Source organism: Ornithodoros turicata, chromosome 8 (genome assembly GCF_037126465.1).
Source record: "Ornithodoros turicata isolate Travis chromosome 8, ASM3712646v1, whole genome shotgun sequence".
Lineage (NCBI taxonomy): Eukaryota > Metazoa > Arthropoda > Arachnida > Ixodida > Argasidae > Ornithodoros > Ornithodoros turicata.
The window spans coordinates 33,170,781-33,196,858 of record NC_088208.1 but is presented as its reverse complement, the minus strand read 5'-3'; the positions used below and the strand labels follow the sequence as shown (position 1 = coordinate 33,196,858).

At 45.2% G+C, this 26,078-nt stretch overlaps 2 protein-coding genes across 3 annotated transcripts in view; one reads left to right on the top strand and one right to left on the bottom strand.

Annotated features, from left to right (window-relative positions):
• LOC135366159 (uncharacterized) overlaps positions 1 to 26,078 on the bottom strand; it is a 208,976-nt gene that overhangs the window by 77,139 nt on the left and 105,759 nt on the right. The window lies entirely within an intron of this gene.
• The window catches only part of LOC135366158 (calcitonin gene-related peptide type 1 receptor-like), a 146,172-nt gene that overhangs the window by 83,831 nt on the left and 36,263 nt on the right, over positions 1 to 26,078 (top strand). The gene's annotated exons all lie outside the window — the stretch shown is intronic.

Here is a 26,078-nt window from a genome sequence, read left to right as displayed (position 1 = left end):
CAGAAGGGCGTGCACCTCGCGCTTTTCACAAAACAGGCGTGATAGCGGTATTGCTCTGTGCAATGCTTGGGCACTTTTTTCTTTGTTCAATCAATCGATCAATCAATGAATCTAACCCACGTGCCCGGATGTAGGCTATGGCTGTTCCGTGCGAGACACCTCATGCATGAAGTTGGAATAGTTTTGGCATTCCGAAATCACAGAGCATTCGCATGCAAAATCTTTTCAGTTCTTTCCGCCATTGCCGCACTGCGTGCATTAGCGGTGCGTGAATTCTATGTTCAGCATTCAAGACTTACATTTTTGATTGTGAAGGATTCACCACTGAAATCCCCTTACGAAGGCAGTTCTCGAAAATGTGTTCTTTGTAAAGGGTTTCCTTTCCTAGCCTACTTCTGAACGTATTCAGTTTCCTCATTTTAGAACGAGCCAGTCACATAGGACCCGTACTCGCTTCCGAAAAAAAAAAAAAACAAAAATGAAGAGACGCAAATGGATTATGGTAATCTCGCCAGAAAATTAAACAGCGCCTATGAATAGTTCAAATTACTTGCGTCGTAATCGCGTGGGATTCCATTTTAATGCCCTGCCTGTTGATCTTCACGTTGAAGGAGCCAATACTTTCTTTTCAGTAAACGACTGCATAATTTCTAAATCGCTGTAATATGAACTACTACATGAAAGCGAAATCCGTAGAATAGTGTAGAATAGCAATTTAAAAAATCCATGCCACGTGCGTTTGGTTGAAACAATGCGGAAGGCTCTTATTAATTTCCCCCTTTTTTTCTTTTTCTATCACACCGCATCACAATTTCTGCAGTATCTGTCCGACGTTTAAAACGTGCATGTTTTAATTTTTGGCGAACAATAGGTCCAGTGCCTTATCGCGTGATGATGATTTCAAGGTATTACACTACCTCTGAGATGTTCGCTTAATAAGCAGCCTGGGGACAGCGACCTGGGCACAGGCATTACAAACCAGTTATCGTAACTCCCTTTTGTGGATTGGATTGGATTGGATTGGATTGGGCACGCGAAGGACAAATGTGGGGACATGGTTCCACCGGGGCATTTAAAGCTAATCCCTCAGCTTGGGGTTGGGGAGGTAAATGTAGAACGAAAAGGGGAAAGATTGGGATTAACGAGGCAGAATAAAAAAAAAGCGTGAAATATGCTGATAAGCAGTGGACTCCCATCAGTCCTACTGAATCTGCTAGACTTCAAAACTTCCTTCATCCCCAGAAGGTATTTATTGAAAACGCTCTTGATGACCCTCTGTATTTAAGCATTATACACACGTGTGATATTTGGGTATTGAAGTATACAGCGGATACACAGTCCTAATCAGCCCAGCAATCGTTATAATGCTACAGGTTCACAAACATTGGCTGATCCACAATGCTCCGTCGTCCCCAACTTCCAACTCCCACCGTGTCTGCATTACGTTCGCCAGTTCATCTGCGTGGTAAATCACAACAGCAGATGAATGTCAACACACAGACGGAACGCAGCATATCGGGCTCATTTTAAAACTTCCTAAAATAGAAAAAAAAACAGGTAAAGGGTGGAAGGGTAAATTGCTCCACTTCTCGCGCAGTTCTCATTTGCTTATTCCATTCCTAACGTTTAATATGCGAGGAACGACGCGTGTGTAGAAAAGGGAGTCAGACGCCTATACGTGACCCGATTCTGTGATATTGGATTTTCTGTGATCGATTGGGGCCTTAGAGATTGTCCTATGCTGGAACGAGAGCAATTTCACCATGTGCAGGAACATAACGAGACCCTCAGCTTCAGAGCTATTATTGTCCACTCATTCAGAGGAATCGTAATTCAAAAAGAGGTCCACACTTATTATGCTACCAAGGTTCTCCACTAGCGATTTTGGGAATGGTATAGTGGTCCTTGAAACTCCCGCTTCTGGAGCACTTAACTCGAGGACAAGAGATAAATTTACTGCACAAGGATAAGCTACTCGTTTTTTGAATACGCTGATGGCACTGAACCCTCCCTGCGTTATTCGCGAGTCTACGCTGCTTGGTGACTTCTTGTTTCAAATGTCCACGAGTCACTTACTGGACAGTGTGTGTACCCTTCCTGATTCTCAACCCGCGCCTTTCTAAAACGTGTTGCTTCGTCGCGCCTGTCTCGTTAGGGTGTTGTCTGGTTAAAATGCGATACTTTTTTTTTTCGCCGGCTTGGAGCGGTATGTCTGGCAACAAGTGTCTGCACACTTACCGTCCGTTTTACGCGATTCAGTTTCTCAGATCAGAAACCACGTGGGGGCTGTTTGTTCGAACGCTGGCTAAAATTCTTTCGCGATTGAAGCTCAGGTGAAGGTAATTATTATTATTATTATTATTATTATTATTATTATTATTATTATTATTATTACGGTATTATTATTATTATTATTGTTTCTATACAGGTACGTGTACCTATACAGGTAGGCATTTCTCTGACGCGGAAATATTTTCTCCTTGAGAAGAACCACTCCAGTCACGAGTTTCTCGCAAGTTTCTTCTTTTGTTTATTTTTCTGTTTTCTTTGCGGAATAGCAAGCCGACGTCCCGTTTGGCTGACCTTTCCTACTTTTCTTTTTTTCTTTGTTCTAATATATATATCCCCCCCCCCCTCGCAAGCAGTCCTCCCAGCCTCTGACGCACGTACGGAGTAACAAAGCTTTCTGCAAGAGCGAGGATAAATTAGCATCTTTACGCATTCACGACAAAGTTTACATCCGATTACTCATGCGTAAGACCGCTGTAGTGTTCTTCTACGCTTCCCATCTCATGCCCACGGCGTTAAAATTGCACAAGTTCTTATCCCTCGCTTCCTACTTAGAAGCTGTGGCTCAGCGCTATTTAAGATTCATTAGCATTGCTCTCCTTGTGTTCTTGAAGCTCAACGGAAGGCACCTGGCAAACTGCTTCATGCAGGAAAGCCTAGTGACCTATTCGCCCCAACTCATTGGCTACGCATAGGAAATACGCCTCTTAGCTCTGTAAGGAGCGCATCTAGTGCTTTACACAGTGCCTCGAGAGCGCCAAAGTAAGTAAGCAGTTTGTTGGCCGTGACTGGTTGCTTTAGATACGCTTCTTTTCGTACTTTTCAATCAATTCGGTGGTCTAAAGCTATTTGATCGCGTGCATGCACGTCCTCTTGTGCTTCTACACTCGTCTAAGGAGAAAAAAAACTTTTTTTGATTGCGTGTTAGCGCCGCGAAGCAACAGGGGCTATGAGCGGCGTACAGATGTGGACAGACGCAGAGAGGACAGCAGGAAGGAGTGGGGGACAGGGGGATTAGTATGCGTCCTGGGCCGACTTCAGAGGGAGACTTCAGGAGAAAAAATGAGCAAGTTTCCTCGTTCTGGAGACTAGATGCATTGCCACCACCATCACTGCCTTTCGGGACTAAATGCACGGAAGTGTAAGGACTATTTGCAGTGCTGAGGAGTAAATACGAGGGTCAGGTGACTAAAATAGAGAGTAATTGCAAACTACACTTCGGCACTAGTCAACTCCAACACGTCAACTCTGCTCACAAATCTAAATACGTCTGTGATTGGCTTAGTTGAGCGCATGACTTCTACGAGCCAAAAAAAAAAAAAAGATATGCGTGCTTACAGTATGTCTGAAACTCATGCTTGAAGCTCTTGCTTGTACACTGATCATGCTGAGGGAAAACTCGTCGGAGTCTTTCTCCGTTGGGAAGGTTCTCGGCTGCTAGCCTGCCCATCGCCAGGTGACGGCATCGCGCGTTCTTGTCGACTTGCTCAGCGCTTCGAACCTGCCTGACACTCTGTGACAACTTCTGTGACACCCTGTGTTCGCGCGGTCTCTGACATTATGAACCAGTGAGTGTTTCTCGATGCACAACGTCTCACCCCTTCCTTTCCCGTTTTTTTCCTTTATGCTTTTTTCAGCTTAATCTATTCTGCCTCTTTTCTGTTTGTTTGTTTGTTTTCTCTTTTTTCTCTTTATTGTTCCACCCAAAAAGGCGTTTTGGAGTAGCAAGCCCTGACTGGGCCGGGACTAACCTCTCCATATTTTTCTTTCATAACCAATCCAATCCAATCGTTGGAGACAGCGTGCATGGAGCAGTCTTTCATGCCCTTAAAGCAAACACACAAAATATCCACAGAGCGACCGCTGTGGCGTCGCTGATGATCTCACAGTTGTATCGCGACGTAAACACCCAATTATTATTATTATTAACAGCAAGACATCGATCCAAGTACGTACAACAAAACCGGAACAGAAAGGTATTGTACGTACAGCAAAATAACGATTTTCCAACAAAACATCTGATAAGGTATAAAATATGTAGCGCTAGGGAGGGGCGCCCGCCACGAAGACACGTCCATCAACGACACGAACAGGGGGATGCGAACACCACAGCCGCTCAAAGGTGACCTGTGCCAACTCAAACAAGTCCCGCTGCAGGGACGTGCAACCGTCGCAGCAACCACCAAAACAGACAGAGCCAGTGTACAAATGGAGGAGCACCAGACGTCTGGCGGGACGACTCGAGGGACCGTGTTGGTCATCTGTCTCGATCTGCATTCTTCGCTTTTGTATCGATTCATTGTCGCGACTCTGTGGTGAAGAACTCAGAGGCAGACGCCGATTGCATTCCGACTGTCGTATTGCGGAGATTGCAGCTTGTGGACTGTTAGCTACAGAACTCTGTTCTCTGATTGGTTCACATGGTACGTAAACGAATTCCGCTGAACTGTTGGTTTTCAATTATAGTCCTCTGCGGCCTGCAAATGCTACGTAGCAATGCTAGTACAATAACTTATAGCAACTTTTGCTCTACTGAGGGAAACTGCACTGGGGAAGAAAGATGGAAGAGAAATCACAGTTGTTGGTCCGGGGACGCCGTCCGCCTAGGAATGAACTTATAGTCCCTAAGGAACATGCATAAATCCGGGGGGGGGGGGGGCGAGGTGCCATAATTGCACTGAAATATGACATTTTCTGAACAGCCTCAGGACGCTTGCAGGATGACGATAGATTTTTCACCTACAACCTTCATTTAAATGTACAACAGCTATGGTGCGCATAGGATGATTAGGATGATGATGATGATGAAACTGATGGTGGTGGTGGTGGTGGTGGTGATGATGGTGACGATGATGATGTTTAATGGCGCAGGATCTGTTGGTGCGATTAGGCAGGTGTCTTGTTACTGTAAAACCATAAGTGGAAAAGAAGTGTCAACCTTCCCTTTTGTTTTTTGTAAAGTAATATTCATATATTTCCTATATGAAAAATGAACCTGTAAGAGGGAAACAGTAATCATTTGTGTGTTTACATAAATGTGTTAATAACAACCACATCTAGCTAAGCACTTACTAGACTTAAGTCTTACAAAAGCGCACGGCTTTGCTGAAAAACTTTCCACGAGTTCATTCATGTTTGCTTATATAAGCTCCTTTGGCCCGTTCAGGCTCGGTATTTCCTTCGATGTCGATGCCCTCTATCCTGTATAACGTCATTGTATCTGTTGACGGACGTCTTGAAGCTGCGGCATGAAGTGCTCTTGTCTTAGGATGGCAGGCAGAGAGAAACACGGAAGAGAGGAAAATGTATAGAGCCAGTAGAAAGACAGCGGGGACGACGGTAGGAACACAGACCAAAAAAGGGAGACTCAGCAAGTTTAAATCACTTTCCTTAAAAAAAACTCTCACTTCAGAATTGATGGATTCGCAGTCTGGAGGGTGGAGACAATAGCAATTTGTTATGCGTGAACCCTAGCACGAAGACCGTTGAAGTTCAAAGCCGAGTCCTCAATATTTGTTTTTGTTTGAGAAAATTTATTATACGACTCATACTATAGAGCACACTACGAGTACTAATACTATTATTAATTACACACTACTACTACAATACAATACTACAATACAATATTTGTTTTTAAAGCATACTTAACAGCGTAACAGCTTTTCGCTTCGGTTACTTTCGCCATGCAGTTTGTGAGTAATACCATCAAACCTGTACACCCACAACTGATATGTAAGGAAAGGAAAGGGTAGCGCATTTCTTAAGAGCAGCGCCACACGGGGTGTCAGTTCAATATGACAGCGCCAAAGTGTTCGTCTACCGAAATAGGTCGAAGCAACCCTGCTTTGTGAAAATTTTCACTTGTTCGTTCTTCATCATTCACCCGGTCTGCTTAATATTAACAATTGCTACGTAGTCAATTGCATAATCATAGTTTATTTCGTGACGAGCGATCATGGCGTTGTCTTCAGGCTCGGAAAATATCTTCCTCGATGAAATTTCCTTTTAGCTCTCTCAAACGAGAAGTCTCTGAATGCGATCAGATTGGAAAAGCCTGCGTAAACATCTCTTTGTCGTTCAGTGGTTATACAGTAACTGCCTAGCACTTAGCACAGCAGGAGTAACAGACCAATAAAAGAGAATAGATATCCATGTGGTCATAGCAATACGACATGAATGCACGACGCAATCAAGATGCCGTGAGCATGACGACACCAACACCAATACTATGGGCGGCAAAGTAAAAAAAAATCATGTTTGGAGTGGTAAGCCATTCGTCCCAGGAGCGCTCTAAATATTGTGGCGCGTGTTTAGTGTACCTAGAGAAGTCTGGAACGTACGACATACGTCATTTATGTGTCAAGCGATGGTGTCAATTTAATGCATAAAGGGCCTGGACGTGCAGTCCTACAGACTTTACCGGTAGCTTGGACACCTAGCATGTGGGACTCGTCTCTGTGCACCCGTGTCTCGCTGGGTATTGTCGACGTGCTATCAGTTGATTGATACGTGTATCACTGCGCAGCATACAGCAACAACACAGTTATTGTACAGGCACTGTCGCTACAGTATCTGTATGTTACACATACTCATCAGCGCGCCACGAAGTATAGTTATAGCGAGTCGGCACACCTTCATGCAGGTGGCAGGTTTAGCATGGCAGAGATTGCCTGCTTCGAATTACAGGGCTCCGCGTAGATTAGTAGATATGTAACCATGAGGCGCGAAATCCATGCGTAGAGACTCTGCAAATGTCGATCAACGCCAATTCGAGTTAGCCAAAATTCTTGGGCCATGGTCGGACCGCTAACATCTGATGCAAGGCCTACGAGCTGTTACTGGGTTCCTCTCCAGCACTGGACTAATGGACGAACTCTAATAGGACACCTTTCCAACATCATCACTTTCTCATCCCTTCCACAAGCGCAATGGGGCAGTGTACCGCCATAACGGCGGAGAATGACCCACCACATCATCATCCCATTTATGTGTGTGTGTGTGTGTGTCTATAAATGTATTTAACACTTTTCCTAGGTATTCGACACAATCCCTACGTATTATGTGGATTGCCAACCAGGGTGTCGAACCGGAAACAATACGGGTTCGGTTCGGGTACGGGTTCGCGTTGCTTTGATTTCGTTCCGGTTCAGTTCCGGTTCGGCCATGCCAAAAATCGAACCGGTTCGCAAACCGGTTCTCAACCTCGAACCGGTTCACGAACCGGTTCAACGCTGCTATTTTATATGTTCCATAAAACTGCTTTTATCAGGAAATGCGTGGCTAATAGCGTACCGCTGTTGTCTGCATTGATGTTTTTAGCGGTCAGGTACTCCCTTTAGCCAGAGAAAGGAGAAATGGATGAAGCGGTCGTAGACCTGCTACTTTCTGTTCCTAAAATCTTTTTTCACACGCACAGTGCCAGCAAGATACACTTAAAGGAAGCCTAATAAGATGGACAGCGTTACATAGACGACGGTACTTGCCGGCAGACTGCATTCACAGCGTGAATCGATCTGAAACCGTACGGAAGCATGTCGAAAATAAGCCTGCCAGCCTTACTCTGTCCGAGCTCACAGCAGTGTACTAGTTAATCTACAACACAAAGGCAAAGGCAAGACAAAGGCAAAGGCAACAGGCGACACAACTGCACTACCAATAAGCACAACTGCATTTACTTTTCAAACCACGACCAATCAAACAGGCACTGTTCTGCGTACGCTGCTTCTCCACTTCTCATGTTTCTAACTTGTGTAATTTTTACTGCTCACGTGTAAAGGGAAATTTTGGGAGCTTACTTAATCACATATTCGTCCCATAGAGCTACATAACTGGCCTACTCCATTCCTGTTTCATTCGTCCGTTTGGCGCCTCGTCTCTGAAGAGTAGACACCGCAGCGCGTGCGTGGGGCGCTAGACACGGCGCTCACAAGGACAACTGCGCTTCAGCGCGTTAAAAAGACGCTGAGAGTATACTTACTATACGTCCTCGTTTGTCTGCTAGGTGATAATTTCCGAAATTCATGATGTGGACGTGTGATGGTGATACCAATGTGTCTTCGTTCTGGGATTGAGAGGAACTCTTATGCTGACTTCTTTTATGGCCGAACCGTTTTGTTGCGAACCGGTTACCGCTATTATTTTTTACGGTTCGCCTCCGGTTCGGGTTCAACAGTGTCATGAAAATTTCGGTTCGGGTTCGGGTACGGTTCCGGCAAAATTAACGGTTCGGGTACGGTTTTCGGTTCGGGTTCGGGTTCGGTTCGACACCCTGTTGCCAACTCCTGCTTAGATCAATATCCAAAATACTTCTAACGCTGCTTTTTCTAAAGCTCCTTTTTTCTAAGCAGTAAAATCATATTAATGAACTGCTTTTCATCATGTTCGTAATGTAAAATCGTGTTAATGTTTTCAGCGACGTTACATATAGTTTTCCGACCAAGCAAACTATAGTGGGAAGCTATCTAAGCTACTTGTGTGGTCCTTGATAACCAGCACAATGTAAAAAAGTAATAAGGCATTTTATCTACGATAATATTGCAGCACGGAAGGCTAGTGTGGCAAATAGAATTGTCGACCGCATCTTATTTTTCACTCGAATGTATTGCCTATTTCGGCATTTGTTTTTGCACATGCACTTGAGAAATCCTTGTCGGCTTCCAGTAGACTGAGCGGCCGATCTGAGTGCAATTTCATGGTCAGGGACGTCTTCGATTCGCGCCAAGAGCTTTGGACACACCGTCAACTGCGACCTCGGTGGAAGGGGAGGACTCATTCATTCGTTAAATGCGAGAGAGCCCTTTCTCCTGACCATTCTTTTTCTCTCCCCCCCCCCCCCCCCCACTGAATTTCACAAGCTCTATGGCTTTGCAGAGGACCTACGACAACAAAAACAAAAGAAAAAAAGAAAACAGAAGACAAAAATTGGCCGCGTCTTTGGGCATTCTGCACCGTTGGCGGTAATTTTTTCGGCGAAACTCTTTTTGAAGTACTATTAACATTTTATTGAAAGACTGTGAAAGCTTTGTGAAGGGTCATTGTCATGTCCTCACTTTTTTAGCTCTGTGCGCTGTTTCTATCTCTCGGGCACGGTGCTGTGCGTCGCTCCTGCTGCTGCCGCACGGCCCACAGCACACGGATACGCACGTCGTTTCGGTTCGTGTTCGTCGGCAACCAGATTTTGGGCACCCGGACTCGTTTCGGTGCATCGGAATGCTGAACACTATGCTGGGGCACTATGTACTGATGGGAGTGAAGAGGCCAATTGCTTCTATGAGCATGATTTCCCATGTAAACATCACGCGTGACACCCTTTTCTCCGACGCCGCAATTCTAGACCCCCCTTACAACACCCCTAACACCCTCCAAATGTTCAGTGACACCCCCCTAACTTTTCACCTGTGTACCCCCTACAGGGTGTGCCCTTGCGATTTCAGCTTTAGACACATGTCGGTAATGACATCTTAAGCTGTAATGATGTACATATGGTAATGACCTCCCCCCCCCATTTGTTCTAACACCCCTCCATGCTTGGGATTCTGGCAATAAGGATCGAAGTCCTATGGTACCCAGAAAGGTGAAGAGAGCTTTCAGGGCAGAGCGTTGGGGGTCTGGATGGGACCAGGGACCAAGCAATTTTGTGAGAGAGTGGGGGCGAGAGCCTAGCTCGTTAAGGGATCCGGAGAGTACGGTGCGGGAAGGTTGGTAGTGTGGGCAATGGAGAAGAATGTGCTCTAGATCTTCTACAGCACCGCAGTGACTGCAGTGGGGAGAGTCAACTTCACTCAAGCGGTAACGCCACTGCGCTGTAAAAGCCACATCGAGGCGCATTCGATCAACTGATGCGGCATCTTGACGAGTGGTATGACCAGGCATGCGGAAGGCAAGCGCCGGATCAACTCTACTCAGCATGGCGGGCTGTGGGAGAATGTCAGCGGTCCATTGGCGGGTAGCCAGAGGAGTCACGAGGCGTCGAAGTACGGACCGACGATCTTCTCTCAGTAGCGCAATACGCGTCCGTCTCCGAGACGAGAGAGCTGCAGGGCAAGTAGAATTTCTTGTAGTTCCTCATTTGACTAGCAATACCAGCTAGCCCAGCTGTCAGCTACCGAGAGAGAACTATACACGGCTACCGGTGGAGGTTGACCCTATAAAGGTCCGCTTTAATAAGGAGAGTTGTACGCCCCCACTTAACGTAGGATCGGCAGTTCCAGTAACGAGGCCCTGTTGAAGGTCCTTGCGTCGATTATATGAACTTCGCGTGCAAGTTTGTTGTGGCTAATATTACATTAATTTTGCGAGAATGTGTAGAGCGTGTTGGTTGGGACTTCGAGTTGTACTTGCACATAACTTCATTTTCATATTTCACATCTCATGCTTCTCGTGTAATGGGGTAGGGTACTGCTCTCAAGCGGTGAATCACCCCAGGTCATAGTCATGATTTAGTTGTTGTTGTTGTTGACTTCATGATTGGGACTGAACCTGATTGAGAACGCACAGGAACAAGGAGCACACACGCGGAAGCGTTGAACTAGCAACTGATTTTATTTGGACAAACTACTCCGGGGCAACAAAATCGACCTCTAGCGGTGACAGGTTGACTGACTTTTGACTCACGCTGTTGGAGGAGCATTGTATGAAGGTCGCTTCTACAATCTCGCATCCCAGCTTAGAAGGGTTTCTGTGAAAAACAGAGGCATTGTGGCAGAGACGAGTGCATGTAGGGCAGGAGCGTTGGTGGCCTGTTAGGCATATCATCTGACTGGGCTCGAATTTTTGCCCTGTGTTGGACGAGCCGAACATTTAGACATTGTGACGTTTAGCAGATAGATTTTTCCCCACAGGATAGCGGGAGGGAGTATATGACACCTCTTTTGCATGGAACAAACCTGTTTCGGTGATTAACTTGATATTCTTGATTGGTTCTTGGTCTATTTATCGCGGGGATCATTCCAGCCAGTTCTAAGGCACATCAAAAAAAAAAAAAAAAACTACTATTGGAAAGGACGACGCTACTTTTTTTAACCCTGTAAGCAAATCCATGGGAGTAGAGAATGCTCACTACCCGCTTCTTCGCCTCAGGAGAAGGCAAGACCCTACCCACTGAAAGAAGAACGCTTTTTGTCAATGTTTGAACCTTTGATGGCGGGTACCCCAGCCGAAAACAATTTCTCTATCTGAAACTTGAGGCTGCTGTAGCAGAGGTGAGCACATGACTTATTGAGAGCGGCTTTAAGAGCCGATTGAACGACGGAATCTTTTACAGTGTTCGAACGACAGCTGGAGAATGGAAGTAACGGTTTTTTACTTCTTTGCTGGTAAGACCAGCAGGGACCAGTTTGAGAGAATCGGAGTGAAAGATCAAGGAACTGCAGCTTGTCTTTGTCGGGAAGCTCCTGAGTGATCTGCAATCTCAGGCTATGTTGTTTGAAAGTAGAGACAATTTTTGTCAATGAAAAAATGGCTAGAAAGCAAGCGTGCTGGTGAAGATGGTGCATAATGTAAAACCCCGAGACTAGGACCCCTGTCCTTTCGTGTTCCCTAGTCTCGGGGGTTTTACATTATGCACAATTTTTGTCCTCTTAATTTATCTGTGGTGGATAACTATGGATCTAAGGCTGGTGGTCTAAGTAGCTCTAAGCCGTCCACAGTAACGAAAGATATGAATGAAGCTGTCGTTTAGGGGACTTGCGACGTTGTCAGCAACAGCACGATCAACGAAAAGCAGGTAAATTTCGCTCAGCACGGGGGCTACACTTGACCCAATGCACACCCCGGCCTTTTGGACGAAGATATGGTCGTTAAACTCAACGAGAAGGGAGCTGAGATACACGTTTAAAAGACGCGGGAATGTGTCCAAGGCCAAACCACAAGCATTTTGGAACTTCACGGCTCCATATTCTTTTCTTCTCCACATTCTTTGGTCTCCACATTCTTCATTAACGTTTTGGGTTGTAGAGAATAATAGAGATCGGCGACATCCAGGGAGAAGGCTTGTCGGTGGCGCGATGCACTCATTGGGATTCCTGATGCGAAAGGGATGGTTGAGCGGCACATTTTGCAGGTGTGATTTTGAAGAGAACGCCCAAGAGATTGCTGCCACGAGGATCTTTCGGACACGATGCTGCGGAATGGATAGCCGGCTTTTTATAGCCAAGAGTTTTCGACTTGTTTTGTCTCGTAGAACGTTTGAAGCTCTCACGTTCACGTGCATGCAATGAGTACTCTTCACTGCATTCTTGAACTCAGGATGTACTCCATTGAGGGACTACTACAAAACTAGTACACGCTGTAGTACGATAGTACATTGTACCTCTGCAATACTCCCAAGGCAGATGAGGAGACTTAAAATTCGGAATACCAATAAAATCCTTCTCACAACGAAGACAACGAATTGCGAATTTTTTTAGAGCGGATAAGCAGTAAAGAGTATCCTCCGTGACGACATACGTGTTCGTATGGGGCTACACGATGACCACACCGAGTAGGCAAAATATACCGCAATTCCACCCGCAGTATACCCTGTTCAGAATGTATGAACATCCGAAGGACCAACGCACAGTATTTGTTTGAGGGAACTCATTGAATGCCTGTCACCACTATAGTGCACTATTTAGAATTCATTGCGAAGAGGAATGCACAAGATATACTATGTGCATATGACTGCCTGACTGTGGCCATGTACATATGCCACCGAGCCGCCTGTTTCATTCTCATAAATTATACTCGTACATTCAGAAACACCCATATGAAAAAGTATTATCTTATCTTATCTCTTCTTATCTTAACTTATCCCCACTCTTATATCTTCTCATGTCTTCACGACGACCCGGCTCTCGCATCATATTTGTCATCGCCTAACTACATTTCTCACCGCATCGATCATCTTCGTAAAGTTTACATACATCCTGGCAAAACAAACTCATTTTCTGACTCCTCTTTCCCCGCAGCGCTAGTGATTGGAAGCGTCTTCCTCGCGACATTATCACTCTTACCGATATGCACACATTCAAAGATGCCCTGCTCGCTCCATCATCACAGTGATCTGTGACCTGTAAACAATCCGAATGTTTTCAGTACTGTTGTACATATTTGTTGTATTCTGTCTGTCGTTATGCGAAATTGAAGTTTGTTCTGTTTTCATACTCTTTCCTCTGTAATGTGTTAAGCTGACTTTTACGCTGTATATTTTTGCCTCTCCCCTCTTTAATGCCTCACGGCCCCGAGGGTATCGTGAATAAATAAATAAACAAATATGATGGGGGCACTAAATGAACGTCCTAGAAGAAGGTGATGCCAATTTGCAGAATATGTACAAATATGGGAGGTGAACTATCTTTCACGGAACGAAAGTGGTCCGTCTCTTTGTTGGTTTTTGCAAGAACCAACAAAGAGACGGCCACTAGGACTTGGTAGCGGAGGTGCGCTGTCTAAAAGCAAGAGCTGAGAGTCGTCTTAATGTTCTTCGTTACTTATGCGGTTCCCGGTGGGGCACATCTCCTCGGGCAATGCTCAGCGTTCACCGATCTCTTATAAGTCAGATGGTTGCGCATCACATCCCCTTGCTACACAACCTCCCTGTTACCACAGAGAAGGTGTTAGAGTCTATCCTAGCAAAGGGCGTCAAGCTCTGTCTTGGCCTTCCTCGAGCAACGTCAAACGCTTTAGCCATGGCAGAAGCACGGGAACCACCTGTATCAGCTCTCAGGATGCAAGAAACGTTCCGCCACTACGTGCGGTTGGCAACGCGTCACCATCGCCATCCTCAGCTTCGAGCCATTATGAGTCGTCACCACTCTTCTTTTACCCAAGCTATCCAGACACAACGTGGTCTTATTCCGAAACACAAGCCACATGCATTACCAGATATCCCAACATGGGTCCTGCAGCCTCCTGACGTAAGAACTAGTGTGCCTGGACTCCCGGGAAAGAAGGATATACCAACGCATGTTCTTCGTCAGTTCAGTCTTGAGCTACTAAGCAGCTCCGCAGGCAGGATGCAGATTTTCACGGATGCCTCTACGACATCATCCGGCTCCTCGTGTGCATTTGTTATCCCGGAGACGAATATTGAGAGAGCGGTGCGGCTGTCTCACGTCACCTCTGCAACGGCCGCTGAACTTTATGGAGTCCTCTTGGCAATAAGTTTCATCAACTCACAATCTTCAGCTGCTCGCTGGACCATCTATAGCGACTCAAAATGTGCGTTACAGACCCTAGCTACCATGTTTACTACGGGATCTCTGGCGACACCAGCACAAGATGTCTTACACGCACACCATGCAGCAGTTTTAAAAGGTCATGACATCCAAATGCAGTGGATCCCTAGCCACTGTGGCATTGCAGGTAACGAGGCTGTGGACGCTGCTGCACGCCGGGCTCTTCAACTAAGGCGCGCCCAGGTGTTGCCCATTTATTTCACCAAGGGTGACGCGGGGCGAATGCTGAACGAGTTAAAACAAAGAATGTGCAATACCTCCTGGTTAACAGGATCGGCTCGGGATTCGCTTCTGTATAAGGTCGACCCAGGGTTACGCTTTCGAGTACCACCTTCCTCTACGCGACAAACGACAACTGTCCTACATAGGCTACGGCTCAATGTACCGTACAGCGCACGTCTCCTCTTCAAAATCGGAAAGCGAGACTCTCCGAACTGTAGTGAGTGTGGCGTTGTAGAGGATGTAGAACACATCCTTCTCAGGTGTCAGAAGTACGTCGACGCTCGAAGGGCATTAGAGACAAGCCTCTCTCGTTTGGACTCCCGAGCCTTCGACATCACGAAACTATTAGGTCCTCCTTCGTCCGACAAGGCGCTAAGGGCACTTGAAGACTTTTTGCATGCAACCGGGCTTATGGACATCCTATGACACGGTGAATGTGTGATGTGTCCTGTGTGTGCCCCCGGTGATTCCGCCACTTTACTCTAACTTGGGCGCAGCTCTTGAACTTTTGACCTACATGTTGAACTCAATTATCATCTCTGTTCGTCTCTGGACATCATCCTTTTGCGTTTTCATCATCTCATCATCAGATTGAACTTTCTGTATTAAGTGTACTGGGGTAGCCAGTTTGACTTCGTCGAAACTTACATCCCCATTTTTTTCTTTATTCACATCACATCACATCACAGGACTTGGATCAAGGGTGGATCACCTGTGGATTACTAGATGACATGCGCTAGGGTGAATTCTTTGAGACATGAGTGACACTAAGGTCGGTCTGTGGGTTAATTTTTCCGATCTTAATTAATTGCCGATTAATCAATTATTAATTAGTGCCACCAATTTTGTGAGATCTAAGAACACGGTACACCGTATTTCACGTTCCTCGCGGAAGATGGCGTGTCTGAGCAACTTGTATACCCTGCCGCCTAGTTGCTGGCGTCCTCGGCCGGGTTTGAACCCGCAACCTCGTGATCAGAAGCGGACAGGCTCCTGACTGATCCACCGAGGTCGGCAGAGTGATGCTGCTTCATTTGTCGTTGCGGTTCACTTACGGGAGTCTTGCGATTTCCCAATGAAGATAGCATGCACAAGTAAGCATAGGAACATGCGGGAACTAGTGTATCGTTGAGAGATAAGCACAGGAACACTGGAAGTAGTGTGCCGTTGGGAAAACCACTTTATTTTAATAATGATGATTTGGGAGTTTTATCGCCAGGGACGATACTCTAGTGCTATAGTTGCTGGCGGTAATGACGTGTGTAGGGAAAAGACGACCAGAAGTCCAAGACGAAGTGCAACGTTTAATGTCGACAAATCGACTGACTAAGCACCCGACTTAACATCTAATGAAAATGAAATTCAAAACGCGCGCAATAACCTAATGTAATAATGAGTGAAATATAATAATGAGTCGCCTCACAATGAGTGGCCGTAGGGGAATGAGAGAGAGGAGAAGAAGAAGAACTCGGGAATTAGTGCATCGTTGAAAAAGAACCACTTTAAGATTCGACTAGCTACTTGCTGTTAATTAACCGCTCTGTACTAGCCGCGTCATTATCAACGAAAGCATTCACTTGATGGGCGCAATGGCCCCCTAGCGGGCGAGCACGTCGCTGTGCCACACAAAGGCTGCATATGGTGCCCTCCGGGTCATACTGCATGACTTAGTTGAAGAAAAACAAAAAGAAATACCTATAAACCACATTAGCTGTTCGGGCAATTTGGTACATAGGTGGTGGTGGTGGTGGTGACGAGATACAAACACTTGGTACACAGACTGTATACAGAGCTTATGGTATAGCCAATATGTTCACAAGGAGGGGGGGAAAATGCGCCGGTAATGGCAGCGCCTGCACCCGCAAGCCAGTCACGAGATTACCTTCGGTGATGATGATGATGGTGGATAGAAAAAAACGTGGAGGTGAGTCACGACTAAATCGGACTGGCTACAAAAGTACGCCTACGTTCCGGTGTCCGATTGCCTGTCCTTCACGTGATCTCAGCTGCAGCACGTCACACAGCGTCCTCCTCACAGCCCTCCTTACCACCAAGTAGCATACAACATTTCTTGTTTCGCGACAATTCATTTCACCTCCGAGGTTTAAATCCGGCCTCAGAAGCTTAGCGCCTTCGATGTACGCCACGATTACCGTCAACTGTCCCCAGGATTACTTGTTCCAGCTGCTCGAAGGTCGCAGGCAATTTATTAGCGGAACCAATGTTGGCATTGCCGATTTGCCCCGCTGTCAGGCCCGAGCTCCTAATATTGAATCTAAGAAGTAAAAAAACAAAAACAAAAGAAGACTATAGATTGCACAGCGTTTCCGACTCAGCGCACTCCAGAGGGAGTGGGTTAGTTCCCAGCACTATCTTGATAGAAAGTAACTGGTGATGTGATACAGAAAGAAAGAAAAAAAAGGAGGATGTGGATAGCGACAAAGTCGGACTGGCTACCCCAGGACGCCTACACACCGTGAATACACACTCTTAAAAATGAACTTCACCACATAGCACGCTCCTAGCTAACCATCATCCAACAACGGTCTCGCCCCTGATTTGTTGAAAATGGAATAAGGCGGAGCCTATTCTGTGCCGTGCATAATGGCAACAAAATAGGCTCCTCCTCCCGTTTTCAACAAATCAGAGGGCGAGAACGTTGTCATTCGGGATGATGGTTGGCTAGGAGCGTGCTATGTGGTGAAGATCATTTTTAATAGTGTACAAAAAGGTGAACGGGTTAAAGTGACGGAGTGCAACATGTAGTTCAAAAGATTCAAAATGAGTGAGTGTAAAATGTCAAACAACAAGAAGAATCACATACAGCACACACTTCGCAAGTCATAGAATGTCCATAAGCCCCGTTGTACGTAGAAAATCTTCAAGTGCCCTCAGCGCCCTGTCGGACGACTGAGGACCTAACGGGTCTCGCGATGTCGAAGGTGAAGGAGTCAAGACGAGACAGGCTCGCCTCTAAAATCCTTCGAGTGGTCAACGTATTTTCACTGCAGTTCGAGAGTCACGCTTCCCCATGCAGTTTGAAGAGAAGACGTGCGCTGTATACGGTACATTGAGCCGTAGCCTGTATACAGGACAGTCGTCGTTTGTTGCGTGAAGGAAAGTGGTGCTCGAAAGCGTAACTCTACACTCTTAGAAATGAACTTCACCGTATAGCACGCTCCTAGCCAACCATAATCTCGAATGATATCGTTATCTGCCCTGATTCCTTGAAAACGGGAGGCGTACGCCTTTTCTGTGACAATTATGAACAGCATAAGTGTCACAAAAAAGGCGAACGCCTCCCGTTTTCAACAAATCAGGGCAGATGACGGTATCATTCGAGACTTTGGTTGGCTAGGGGCGTGCTATGCGGTGAAGTTCATTTTTAAGAGTGTAGGTCAACCTTGTATAAAGAAGCAAATCCCGAGGAGATCCTGTTCGCCAAGAGGTGCTGCACGTGTGTTGCTCGAGTTCGTTCAACATTCCCCCCGCGACGAAGTAACTGTATTCTGAGGGAAACACAATACAAGCCTCAAGGTGCCTAAGGACATGAAATATCGCAATACGGCCGTCGTTGGAAAAGCTTTCCCGCCGCTGCCTGGCTTTGTAGAATACGGCAATATTTCCATATTCCATGTTTTATCTGTAGTTCGACGCAATACGTTGACATTGTCAACCTTCGGATTATCCTTGGAGCGCGGAACGGCAACGGCAGCCAATTTGCTTGCAGATCCCAGGATCTTTCGTTCTGCTATGATCACTTCAGTAGCATCAATTGTGTTGTGTATATCGCTTCCTATCTTCTTCTTCTTCTTTCTACCTACGAGAGAATAATCATGTCGTAATAGGAGAAGGTCGGCGACGCATTTTCGTGTTTGTTCAGGCAACGAGATGTAATATTCTTCAGCGTCTGGAACAGACTATGAACCATCTCTTATATTGCATCCCTATCACACATTCTCGTTTGAATGAACAGAACAATTTTGATCTCTACCTTTCTGCGTGCACATTTGCATCCCACATCTGCTCGCCTTGAGCTGGATGTGGAGCGTGTAGCAAGGAAATTGTCTCCGGAAGCTCTCGGCGAAAATTGATTTTTCTTTTGCTTTCTAAACACGGAAACGCTTACTTGGGGGCACTGCTATCAGGTGCGCAGCGTGCAGCGCCCTGTTATTGATGTAATGCGGTGTAACTACAGCAGGAAGAGAAAAACAGACGCTGTCAAAATCAGAAGAAGAAAAAAAAAAACACTTGCACATCGAGTTTGGAGGATTCGAAGAAGGTTCCGTGTTTCATTACTTTAAGGTTTCTTTTTTTTTTTTTTTGTCTCTTTCTCGTGTTCCTCGGTAGCATCTCAATTTGTTTGTATGCGAGAGTAGCGATGCGAAATTTCCGGAAATTGTGCACGGCTAAAAACAAATATTTTTATATTTTTTTTTCTTCGAAAGATTTCGGGAAAACTGGTTTTTCATTCTTGTGCGACTTTGATTTAGATTTATGACGGAACATTAGAGAACAAGTCATTGTAAAATGTAAATACATATATGAATTTTATTTCTTTATCACATATCAAATGTAATAAGTTTAGGTATAGCGTAAGACCGGAACAGAAGTAGCAAACGGTAATCTTTAATAATAATAATAAGTTCACGGTAATAATTTCAACTCGCAATTTTGACTCGCTGAAATAACTAGGCTTTCTCAATTTTTTGTTTCAGGTGGAATCGATAAAGAAACAAGGACAACAAAAAGAAACATGAAGGTAAACTAACTATCCGTTGCGCCTTTATACCATTGAGGACGGGACATCATTTCTGCCGCCTCTTCAGCCTTCACCCTATAAATAAAAAGTGGAACAGCTTTGGTTTGGTTTAACTCAAAAGGGGCAAGAGATGTTTTGTTGCCTATTTTGGTTCATTTAAGCATTATATTTTACCGGAACATTATATTTCTATTTTACGGCAGTGAAAATTTTGGGCAATTCCTTTCCGACGGCGAGGAGAAACACGGAAAGAAACCTTCTTCCCCCTGGTTTTTCCCTTTTCTTTTTCCGAAGACTCGCATTCCTATAGAGCCTATCTTTCAGATTCACAGATGCCCTTCACTGTAAGAGCCCCCGGGAGTGTCAATAAAAGACTGCTCTTCCTACAGCGTTACATAAGACAACGTAAGATAAACAGATTATACTGCAAATTATATTACGTTTACGAAGTAGAGCATGAGTAGAGAGCGAAGTACAGCGAAGTTCACGGCGTAGAGTAGAGTGACTTTTCGATGTTGCTAAAACTTAAATACCCTCTGTACGAGTACCGTAAACGCTGAATGTAGAGATCAGCAAACCTGGCATGTTTCAGTGACGGATCCAAGGGGGCGGGGCGGTTGCGCGATCGCCCCCTTCAAAAAAGAAAGAAAGAAAACGCTGCACACTAAAAACAGAACTTCATCGCATAGCACGCTGAAGGCCATCCCTTGTGCAGAATGACACTTTTATCAGTGTTAATTGGTTGAAAACGGGGGCGTACGCCTCTTCGGGATACTTATGCAGTTATGTTAAGTGTCCCGAGAAGGGTACGCCCCGCGGCTATCATTCTGTGCAATGGTTGAACTTCAGCGGGCTATGCGATGAAGTTCTGTTTGTAGAGTGTAGGTTACGTATTAGTTTCTTCCTCTCCCCAATTACGCGCTTCGACAATGAATGCCCCCCCCCCCTTCCGTCAAAAACGCTGCTCTGGAACCGTCCCTGATATGTTTTGTCCGCAATATGGACATTAGAATTGTCTCGACTATATTGGCTTAACTTGAACACTTCTCAGCTGAAGCTCCCCACTGTTTTCCAACCGTCTTTTTGCCATTTAAACAGTAACCGAGAGACCCGACTTCGGATACATCAAGTACTGACTTCAGGGGGAACTGCGCCGACATTCGTCTTGGAAAATCTTCGGAATAAAACTCGGGGAAAACCTCACGCAGCACAGCCAGTGGTAGGAGACGGAAAATTTGACGGAACGCTGCAGGCTGATTTATTATTCGAAACTACGCATCCCGCTTTGCGGTGGCGCCATTGTCGGAACAGCTTTTGCATGTAAACATGGAACTTTTTTAGTTAAACGTGAGCGTGTATAGCAGCACGAACAACGCGATAACTGCGTAAATGAAATTAGCTGTCCACGCTCTTCAACGTGAGAAACACCGACATTTTTAGTGCACGATAACAAGTTACGCCCACGATGCACGCAACATCAAAGCATCGTTAGATACGTGATGACAATAAAAAGATAAAAAATTAAAAGAAAAAAAAAACAGAAAAGCATAGCCTCTCTTGTTCAGACGAGGGAGTCATCATTTACATCCATGTCGTGTGACCCTCAAACTTTGACACTTAAGCTACTTTAGCGTTTCTGGCAAGCGAAAATAAAAGCTGTTTACTATGGTGAACTTCGCTTCGCTTTTTGTTTCACTGTCATGGGCGCAAAGCACCTGGGGACTAACGGGAATAGAAAACAGACACTCTAAAATACTTTAGGCAAGGCTGTGACGTGTCATGGAGTTTTTTTGTTTTTGTTTTTTTTTTCGCACTCGATCGTGGAGTAACCGTTTCTTACAAACATGCTGCCAAAAGGTTTATCGTTAATGATAATTACGCCGATATATTGATCGTGTTATGCAAGTGCGCATATAGTTTGTTCTGATGCAGTCCCCATAATATTAGTATCGTGTATTTTTTGTTGCTGCTGCTGTCGTCGTCGTCGTTTTCAGGTGTTAGTTAGAATCTCCAGGAGAGCTAGGATCAAAATATTCTCTTACAGCGCGAGATGTCATCATCACTATGAGGAACTGGATTATATTCTATGTGTTTAGCTATTATCGCAGCTGACTTCAGGACGTACTTAGGAACCCAAAGTATGATCACGTTATGAAAGTGGTACTAAAAACTTGCATGTCGTAACGTTTCTTAGTTCTCTTTCCACGACGTTTTCTGTGCGGCCTTCTCTGAAAGAGCTACGGATCAAGTGTTACGTAAAACATTCTGGCAAAGTCGGGCGAGCCATTCCGGCGCTTCCGTCGACCCATTGGGTGGCGGCTGCAACGCGTGCAGCCCATTACACTCTTAGAAGGGTTGAGCAATTTACACTTTTTACGAGGCGTTAGTTGTCGCATATATTGTGTCTAAAAGGTTGCGAAGTTCTACCTGCTACCTACGGTTAGTAGTATACGGGGTGGTCCGGACTCAGGCACCCCCGCCAGGGCAGCGCCACCGTCGCGTCTGCGCCGACTTTTTTTGCGACTAGACTAGGTCGAAAGGATGATTTTATGATAGTTTAAAAGATAGATTACTTTCATCTCAATTTATTAAATTTGTAATGTTTGTTTCAATATTATTTTCCTGCATGTGTCTGTTGTTTACACGTTGGCAGATGCGCCGTTTAGAGTGTTTCTCTGCTATTCAGTGTTAAGTGCGTGCATGTTTCTCGTTTTGATAGATTGTTTTTCAATTATTTATCCTTTGTGTACCTCTTCTTTACGTGTTGAATGGTTGGATGATAAACCATTACGAAGGGAGCCTAAGGGTCATACCGACATACATTATACCGTATACACCGTACCGTATACAGTATACCGACATACATTCCACCGTAACCCTAACCCTCGTATAGTATCCATGACATGACTTCAGAGCACACGACGTCTGTTTCATTCGCCTATCCGTAGTCCAAACCGGCGAAGTTTTTTCTTGGACCGAAAACCGTTAAATATATTTTTCGCTTTCCCTCCTGAGCGAAAAAAAACGTGTACGATTTCAATTCCGTTCCGGTTCGCACCAAAATAGCGGTTTTTTTCGGTTTTCGGTTCGCTCCGACACCCTGGGTGAGGGAGCGTACGCCTTTTTGTAGCACTTTCGATATATGATAACTGCTTTTGCCACCCTTTTACACCCTTTTATCAGACGCTATGTTGACCTAGGTGGTCACTATAGAGGTTACCACCTTTACATACCCTTTTTTCTTAGATAGTAGTGAGCAAGAAGCACACACGGAAACGAAAATGTGGAGTTTTTGTGTGAGCAAGAATAGCTATGTAACTAGCGGCATGTTCGCATGTGCCGAACGAGAGCACCATTGTTGGAAGCTATGTGAATCGGATCTGTCTTATTTGCGGTGCATAATTGGGTTATTAATCTTGCAGCTCATTATACCGGGCGTTCTTTTTATTATTTTTTAATCCTTTATAGTGTTTTTTTTAAATAAATAGCCATGAGAGCGGCATAGATGTCGTTTCTGCAGTTGAGTTATACCGCCAGGCGGACATCCTCTCGAAGAGAGTATATAAATAAAACATGACTAATTACCTAAGAAGATTAATAATTAGTAATTTAATTAGGAAACTTCGGGCAAAAACGAGATAGCGGAAAAACAACAACAACTTTATTAGATGATGATGACTGGGGAGTTTCATCGCCAGGGGCGATAATTTACCCCATTGCTTTTCTTCTTTTCCTTTCTTTCCTTCCTGTCTTTCTTTTCTTTCCCCTTTTCTCCTTTTTTCTTCCCCATTTTCCTTTCTTTCTTAATAAACATATCGCCCCCCCCCCCCAATTGCTGGTGGTGATGCGGGGAATGAAATAATGAGCCCCTTCACAATAGGGATCGAAGTGCTATGGTATCCAGAAAGGTGAAGAGAGCTTTGAGGGCAGAGCGTTGGGAGATGAAAAGAGAGCGTGTTGTGGAATATTAATCGCCAAATTTCGCTGTGCAAATGAACTAAAACCGCACGCCTTCGCCAACGGTCGGCTTATCTGCGTCGCAAAGCAGTGGTGGTGGTGGTGGTGGTGGTTGTGGTGGTGGTGGTGGTGAAAGGGCTCGCCGTTGTCCGCCTCAAAGAGGTGGGCAACGTCACGACCTGCGCCCAAGGGGAATGTGCGTCCTAGGCCGACTTCTACGGAAACTATGCCGACAAATGTCTGAAAGCGTCTGAGGAAAGCTCAGGAAGAAAAACCCGGACAGCACAGCAGGCAACGGGATTCAAACCCGGGTACCTCTCCCGGTTTCGACGTCACATGGCTAGCACGCTAACCACTGAGCCACGCGGTTGATCTGGCCAGCAGGTCAGCACCTATACTCCAATCGCCTCCATCGCTCCAAAGCACGTGGCCCCCTGACGTGAAAAAGCGCTGTACTCCTTGCGCTCGCGATCGACGTGGTAACGAACAGCTTTTGATGACGACGACGACGATGACCACGATGACGATGATGACCACGACGATGATGACGACGATGACGACGACGACGACGATGGTGACGACGACGATGGTGACGATGACGATAGTGATGATGATGACTGGGGAGTTTCATCGCCGGGGGTGAGAGTCTCCCCCATTGCTGGCGCGTTTCAGGATTAATTAAAAATGAAAGCACAAAAAATTTGTTCTTCTGTGTGTGTAGGCACGCAATAGCTTTGGTAATATCAAATGTCAGCAACGTAACCATAGTCATATGCAATGAATAATTGGACCACTAGATGGCGTAAGCTCTGAGTTTGAGTCTGATTATAGAAAAAAAAACGGAAGATATTGAATTCCCTCGTTCCGCCCCTCATGTATTATTCCAACAATGACACCACAATGGGGAATATGATCCACACACTTAAAAAAAAAAAAAAAAAAAACGCTCGCGCACGGTTGAAATGCGTTCTCCTGGCTCTCTTTTCAAACGAGTTAAGTAACGCCCCACTGCAAATCGATAGATACAGGAAACGCATTAGCTTCAAATGACACAGGCGCACCCACTCCTTTCTTCGCCGAATGTTCACATTAGTGTTGGATGCCGTGTGCCCATGTTTGTCAGGCTCGCGGCACACAAATACAAGATGCACTACCACTGCCTTTAGTCGCGTAGCGCGACAGGTATCATTTGCGACGCAAAGTTTCGCCGAACTCCTGTACCCGCCGAACGCCTCAAGTACTGGCTGCAATAAGCTTTATCGGGAGAGCCCAGCTGAATTGCAAGCAACGGTGAGATGAGTGCACAATGTGTAACTAACAAGTGCAAACACATGTCACTATGTCGCACTAATCATACGCTCAACACTTATGCTCGAGATAATATCCTACTTGACACTGTAAGTCCATATAAATATTTGGGTGTTAATATAACTAACAACCTGACATGGGAGCTTCACATTAATTATGTATACTCGAAATCTAACCAGATGCTAGGCTTCATCAAACGTAACTACCCCAAAGCACCTATCGAACTAAAGGTTCAACTGTACACTGCACTAGTTTACTCTAAAATTGAATACGCAGCGTCTATTTGGGATCCTTACCAGGATCACCTCATTCGGAAATTAGAATCTGTACAGAACAGGACTGTTCGCTTCATTTTTTCAAATTAGTCACGTCATTCCAGCGTCAGCGAGCTCAAATGTCGTGCCTCTCTACCACCTCTTTCTCAACGCCGTAAAATCTCTTGTCTGTTCCTATTTCATAAAATCTATTGTAATGACACTCTTCCCAGGTATTCTCTTTTTTCTCCTCCACACCGTATATCTAGGTACTTGGATCACCCTGAAAAAGTCCTCATTCCCTTTAGTCGAACTGATCACTTCCAGAACTCATTCGTTCCCGAGACAGCTAGTGACTGGAATGACTTACCTGCGACCATCGCAGTGGTCCGGGACTCAACAAGGTTCCGCTCTTTACTCCACGACGTATTTGATGTGTAACTTTGTACTTTTTCATTTGCTTCTGTGTTATATCCACTCCCCTCTGTAATTCCATGTGACTTGAGGGTAAATAAATAAAGAAAGAAAGAAAGAATGGCACATTTCCCCGCGATGTTCTTTCCGAAGTCTGTCCAGTACGTATATACATCACAACAGAAAACCTTAAACCTGAGGACGAAAAGGACACACACAGAGAGACGCAAGGGCTGAGACCAGCCTTGAGTGCGTCCTTTTCGTCATATTGGGCTCAAGGTTTCGTTGTGATGCATCCCCACCAGCATGTCGCCCCAAGCATGTCGCCATTTTTTCTACTCTATCGGTACTTATACATTCACCTCTCCCCCACTCACTCTCCACAGAATAAAAGGAAAGAAAGAAAACATGTAGAACGAGCGATATCTCATAGTGTTGTTTTTTTCGTAAAAGACCACGAGGAAGTTCTTTACCATTCTACACAGAACCCCGAATATACACCAAATATGGTAAATATCAAAAAAACATTTATGTTCCCCGCATATCTAATATCTCAAAGGACTTAAAAACTTCCAGTCCCAGAAGAGTTTTGAAACATATTAAACAATTCCTTCTGAAAGTCTAATATGACAGTTCCATACAATGTATTTCTATTTC